Genomic DNA, 7,568 nt, shown 5'->3' with positions numbered 1-7,568 from the left:
GCCAAGGATTTTCTTTGCAGGACCCAAATCCTTCATAGCAAAGGATTTATTCAAGTCTTTCTTAAGACTTTCAATCTTCTTAGTCTCATGACCAACAATCAACATGTCATCAACATAAAGCAAGAGAATTATAAAATCACCATCAGAGAATTTCTTAATATATACACAATTTTTAGAAGAAGTCTTACTATACCCATGACCTTCCATGAAGGAATCAAACTTCATGTACCACTGCCTTGGCGCTTGCTTCAGCCCATATAAGTTCTTCTTTAACTTGCATACAATGTGCTCCTTTCCTTTAACCTCGAAACACTCTGGTTGCTTCATATAAATTTCTTTATCTATGTCACCGTGAATGAATGCAGTCTTTACATCAAGCTGCTCAACTTCTAAATTCAAGCTAGCCGCCAATCCAAGTACAACTCGAATAGAGGACATCTTCACAACTGGAGAGAGAATATCCTCGAAATCAATACCTTTCTTTTGCTCAAAACCTTTCACAACCATCGAGTTTTGTACCTTGGTCGTGAGACATTTTCATTCGCTTTCAATTTGAACACACATTTATTCTTGAATGCTCTCTTACCCTTCGGTAACTTCACCAATTCATACATATGATTCTCTTGCAAGGATTTTATTTCTTCTTGCATGGCCTTCAACCAATCTTCCTTATGCTCATCAGACATAGCTTCCTGTTAGCTCTCTGGCTCTCCAGTCTCAGTGTTCATCACATACTCATGAAGAGAGTATTTCTCAGAAGGATGATATTCTCTAGTAGATCTTCTCAATTCAGACTCAAGTGGTGGTTCAAGTGGAACTTCAACATCTGGTACCTCAGGTTGTGGTGTAGGTTCATTATGCAAATCATCACCATCATTATCAACTTGTACATCTCCCCCATCAACAGGAGGTCTAATGGAAGGACCATGTTCATCATCAGTAGAACGTCTAACAGTTATTGGCTTATCTGTCTTCTCAAGATCTTTAATAGTTTGGTATTCAAGAAAAATCACATCTCGACTTCTAATTATCTTCTTGCTCACCAGATCCCATAATCTGTAACCAAAGTCTTCGTGACCATAACCCATGAAGATACACTGTTTTGACTTTCCATCCAATTTGGACCTTTCATCTATTGGAATGTGAACAAAAGCTCTGCAACTGAACACTCTCAAGTGACTATAGGAGACATCTTTTCCTCTCCAAACTTTCTCTGGAACATCACCATATAGAAGAACTAAAGGAGAAAGGTTGATCAGATCTATTGCAGTCCTCATCGCTTCATCCCAAAAAGATTTAGGCAATTTTGCATGAGAGAGCATACATTTGACTCTATTATTGATAGTGCAATTCATTCTCTCTGTAACTCCATTATGTTGAGGAGTCTTAGGAACCGTCTTCTCAAGCTTGATCCTGTTCTTTACAATACTCTTCAAACAGACCCATATATTCAACATCATTATCTGCTCAAACACATTTTAATTTCCTTCATGTTTCTCTTTCAACACTTGCATGAAAGTGTTTTAAGATACCGAACACCTGGTCTTTAGATTTCAAAACAAAAGCCCACACTTTTTGAGAATAATCATCAATTAAAGTAATAAAATATGATGCACCACCTAGTGTCTTAGCATCCATAGTGCAAATATCAGTGTGAACTAAATCTAGAACATGTGATCTCATATGAGGTCTAGAATTATGAAATGATACTCTAGCATGTTTTCCAACAAAACAACGAGTGCAAGTATTTAAAGTTGTACCTTTCATGGGAAGTGAGTGCTTCTTGGCTAAGATGCTTAGTCCTTTCTCGCTCAAGTGACCAAGACGCATATGCCATAAATCAGAAAAAGAATCATCAGCTACATTCACCTCTTCTTTGCACAACTTTGCTTGCAATCAGTAGAGAGTAGTGAGACTATTGTCTTCTCTAGCAACAATGAGAGTCCCTTTGGTAATCTTGCATTTTCCACTACCAAAGGAAGTGTAATACCTCTCTTGATCCAATTCCTAAAATGAGATTGAACTGCATATCTAGCGCATGCCTAACATTCTTCAACTGCAACTTGCATCCCATGTTGGTTTCAAACCACATATCACGCATACCAATGATATCACACACTCCTTTATCTCTCAATTTGATCTTGCCAAAATTTTCAGCAGTATAGGAAGTGAAAAATTCATGTTTCGGAGTGACATGACATGAGGCACCAGAGTCCATAATCCAAGTAGAATCATCACAGACAAGATTCACATAATTTTCATTATATGTGACAAGAACATCTTCATAACCAATAGCAGCAGTTTCTTTATCACTATCTTTACCTTTGTCTTCGTTTCTTCCCCTTGATTGTTCTCTTTTCAAGAACCTACAATACCTCTTGATATGCCCCGACTTGCCACAATAGTGACAAATGAACTCCTTTCTTGGCTTGTACTTTCTTCTTGACTTGCTTTGATTCTCTGACTTGTCAAAACTGTGAGGTTTTCTACTTTAACTTCTCTCCTGTGACTCTGAAACAAGTGCTTCTGACTGGGAGGAGGCATTAATCAAACCTCGCTCTTTTCTTCTGTCTTCTTCATTCAACATGCTCTCTTTAACCATTGCTAATGTCAACTTTCTATTTGGAGCTGAGTTAGTTAGTGTCATAACCAGAACTTCCCAACTATCAGGCAAAGAGCTCAACAATAACAAGGCTTGTAACTCATCATTCAAAGTGATTTCATTATTGGTCAGTTGGTTCATCGTCTCCTGAAAAATGCTCAAGTGCTCCAACATTGACTTACCTTCAGTATACTTCATATTGTCAAGCTTTCTAATCAAGAATGCCTTATTTTGCACATTATTCCTCTCATATAACTCTTTCAATTTGTTCCATATCTTCTCGACATTCGTTTCAGTGTCAACATGTGGATACACGCTAAGATCAAGTCATTGCCTAATCAAAGCAACTACCTTCTGATTCAGCTTCTTCTATTCAGCATCGGATTTGGTACCTTTAGATTTATCCTCCTCCACAGGATCATACAAGTCCTTGCTATACAACATGTCTTCCATGAGGGTCTTCCAAATCGAGTAATTTTGGGAATTCAATTTGACCATATTTGGTCCATAAGTATTTTTCTCCATTTAATCAATACAGAGATAAACAACCAGGGCTTTAGATACCACTTCGTTGGGAAAACTCAACACAGGTTTAAACAAGAACATGTCTAACAGCGGAAGCACCAAAAATAATTTTACCACAACCTGTGCGATTACATAGGCAATACCAAAGATACTCCAAGCAACAATTATAATGGCAGAAATTAAATAGTCAGACACCAGAATTTTAATGTGGGAAAACCCCCAAAAGAGGGACAAAAAACCCATGGGACCTAGTCCAGAAAAATCTTCTACTATCAAAATAATGGATACACAAACAGCCTTTCTAGTGACACTAGGGCATCTCAACAATCAACAAATATATCACAAAAACTGGTGGAATCAACATAAATTCTCCACAAAGTGGGTATCTCAAATCAGGCAAAAGAGAAGGCAATATAACTAGCAAGTTATATTCTAATGTTCATCTCTATACCAGGAATAACATACTAAAATTTCATAAGAAATGGAGCAAGTTTACTAGTTCAATCGAATAAAAAATGGCTTGCCCTTTTTTCCCAAATTTTCTTCTTCTCCAATGCCGCAACGCTACTTCGTTTCTTTCATTCAAAACAGAACGAAACTCTTCTCTCTCTCCTGTGGCCTATGCCACTTTCTTTCTTTATTTTATTTTTATTTTTTTTTTGTTTGAAAAGTTGTGTGAGCTCCACTTGAGGTTGGGGATCTACCAACACAATCATCTCCCAACTTTGTTCTCCTCCTATCCAGCCACCGCATTCCCCTCTTCGTCGTAGTCTCCTTCCTTTCACCTGCGCAAGCTCGTCGCCCCACCCCATCCCTTTTCTCTCTGACTTTTTGTGTGACTCCAACACAACCCTAAACCCCTTCCTCACCTGCCTGCGCAAGCTTCTTGTTGATTTTTTTATCTCGAATCTCATACTAGTTTTCTCAGTCTAAGATTCTTATGGCTATATGGTTGCATTTGCAGGCCGAAAATACACGACAAGGTCTCCTCCTGCTTTTATTGCAAACAGCCCATTCATCGTAACCAATTTCACTCTTGTAAGGAGATTCATTTTGAGGCTTATTTTCTCTGCGGGTTTTATTTGATTTTCATGATCATAGATCCTCACTAAGAACCAATTAAAATGTCGTTATGCAGGTCCTTGAGTTTCAGAAAGCCAGGCTGCAAAATTTATATTGAAAAGAGATAGTTGTGCTAAGTGTTCAGATAACTCTAAAGTTATGTGTCTAAACAATCAGGATTGTGCACTGCAAACTTCAACCTGCAAGAGCCATGGAGGATCTATAAATTGTAACATAGTAATACAATTTCCATTCTCCAATACAGATGAACACCTTAGAGTTCTCAAATTTAAAATCTATGTTTGTTTCAATTTATGGTTGTTTATTTTGTTAATTTTATTGAGTTACTGAAATCTAAAATCTTAAGTTGCTGTTTTTTTTCTATTTGCGTGTTTTAAGTTGGAGTTAGTGGTGGTGTAATTATTGAGTTTAGATTAATTATTTAATTTTTTGTTTTTGAATTTTCTGATTTTTTTTTTGAATTATTAGAAATTATTTTTAAAAGTTTTCTTGTTCTATACTTTTGTTTTTGATTAATGAGTATTGTTGATTACTCATTACTTTATTAGTGATTAGTTCATTAGAATTTAAAAGTTATTTAAAAAATATATATTATAATTTTTAATAATAAAATAGAAACAAATTATTATGTAAAATTATAAAATTATGAATTTTATTAATTTAAAAATTATTAAATTTAAATATTTAAAATTTGTATATTAAATTTTTAATAATTTTATTTTATATTTAACTAAATTGATTGAATTTCGATTAAATTTTGGTTAAATTTTTTGTTAAATATCTAAATCACTAAACCCGTCATTCTACCAATTTATTCACCGATTTAGTTCTTACAACTTTAAATTTTAGAGCTTTATTTTATATTATTTATGAAAACACAAGTATACGTTACTCTTATGTTTTTCCTCCTTATGTCTCAAACTTTGCCAACCTATTTTTACATATACAAAATTACAAATTCAACTTCTTTCTAACATTATTAATGTTTAGTCTATCTTTAAAATTTAAGTCATTTAAATTGATTTTTTTTTCTAAAATTAGGAGTGAGATTCGAATTTGAAACTTTTAATAAAAATAAAAAAATTATACTATTTAAGAAGTTAGAATTTATTGGCGTTTAAATTGAATTTAAATAGTTAAAAAAAGTCATAAACTATAAAATTATAAGCATTCATATAATTGCATTTAATTCTAAAAATAGAATAAAATAAAATATCAAAAATAAGATATAAAAGATACTAATAAAAAAATATTATTTTATATTTTAATTTATTCTATTTTTTTATAAAAAAAGTTAGAAAAAATATAATAATAAGAAATTATTGTTTTATTATAAAAATTAATAGAATAATAAAAAAATAAATTATATCTTTATATTTTTTTATAAAATATAATTTTATCTCTATATATCTCTAATTTGATGTCCTATATTTATAAACGAAAGCCGCCTATCATAACAATAATATACAATTATCACTTAAATTTACTTCAAGCAATTTATTATAAGATTTAGTTTAGCTAACTCAATCCAAATGGAAGTTGCACTACAATAACTAAGCACAAAACTGGCTTCACATTCCTACAAATATGTCAAACATGGAGGTTTTCATAAATTACGAAGGGATGATATCTCAAACACCAATTTTCCCTAATTAACAGAGAAAATTATATTGAATGTAGATAGTAACCCAATTAGAGCTAAAATGACATAGATAGTCGAGGACAGCAAGTTCCACTTTCAGGGCTTGTGCATCGAAGATAAGAGAACTATTCCTCTTTCAAGCTGAAAAAAAAAAGGGAGTATCATTGTAAGGACTTAGATTAAATAGCAATTAAATTGGCACAAGCTTAATGCAATAACTATATATATATATATATATATATATATATATATATATATATATATATATATATATATATATATATATATATATATAATATTAAAAAAATTTTAAGTGTACCGAAAATACCGATGTTCCAATTATTTTAACTGTTGATTTCAATTAATATATATTATATATATTTTTTATAATTTAGATCAACGGTTAAAACAATTAGAACACCGGTACTTTTGGTACACTTAAAACTCTTCTTAAAATATTATTTCTAATACTTTTAATATATATTTTAAACGTGTATTCTTTACTATTATATATTCTTGCAAGCAACTATGTGCAACTGCACATGGATTTGTTTTAAATGCAATATACCGTAAGGCAAATGTGGAGCTTTGCTTCGACAGCTTCGTATTCACGTTGAGCTTGATGCAGTGCCTTCGAACACCTATATATAAAGATTACAGAAGAAATTTTGCTAATAAGTTTTTATGGAACTTGAATAATAATTTCATTGATGAACACATGCGTGCTTAGTTACAAATAAATATAGGTTTTAGGTTTGCAATTAATACTCTTCTTTAGAGGGCATATTAATAATAGCGCGTTCAAAGGCAGAACATGCTTCGGCCATGCGAGAAGTACGACCTAATAAGCTGCAACGTAACACACAAAGAAATATAATTATAACTAACAAATTGTTAATGCATGCCATTGTTAAGCCAACACCATAGATTTATACGAGAAGACGAAATATAAGCAACATCAATAATGAATTCCAGGGAATAGAATATTGATTATTAGATTCTGATTAATAAAAACTTATTGCTTCTTAAGTAAACTCTAGTTAATTTAATGACCAAGTTAAACTTGATGTGTTACTATGAAAGTAATTCACAATCCTTTAATATCATTAGAATCTTCACAATTAACACAACCAACTCAATACTTCAAGTTCTAAACCATCTTTGTTTGTTGTTGTATCATTTTGCATGAGATATTTTGTTGATTTAATTTGTTCATTGTCTACAATCAAATAGTGTATGTTTTAATATAGGTCTTTTTTAATAGTAGCGGATAAGTAGGTTTATGCTGATAAATAGTGTTTTAATAATAGGTTGTTATTAATCTAATTTAATATATAATACTCGACTCTAGATAAGTAGATATTACTAAAGAAAAAAGTGTTATAGTATGTTTTTCATCTTTAATTTGGTCAAAAGATAGTGATGGGTAGGTAAATATTTCAACTCAGTTTTAACTTGTACAAATTTATAACTTATAATATATCAAGCTGATAAATATGATAAGTTGTCAAGTTGATAAACGTAATAAGAGATATTCTTTTCTTGTATATTACTATAGGAGTAGTATAAAATAGATGATTAGGTTTAAACTAATGTATGCCATTTTTATGTGTTAAAATTGGAGTTGTTGTAGAGGGAATTGTAAGATTTTTTTTTTTGGTTGTATTTTTATATTTTAGGTACTAAGTTAGTAGTCACTTTTTTAGTTAGAGATGA

This window comes from Arachis hypogaea, chromosome 3 (assembly GCF_003086295.3).
Source record: "Arachis hypogaea cultivar Tifrunner chromosome 3, arahy.Tifrunner.gnm2.J5K5, whole genome shotgun sequence".
Lineage (NCBI taxonomy): Eukaryota > Viridiplantae > Streptophyta > Magnoliopsida > Fabales > Fabaceae > Arachis > Arachis hypogaea.
This window is presented reverse-complemented; position numbering follows the sequence as displayed.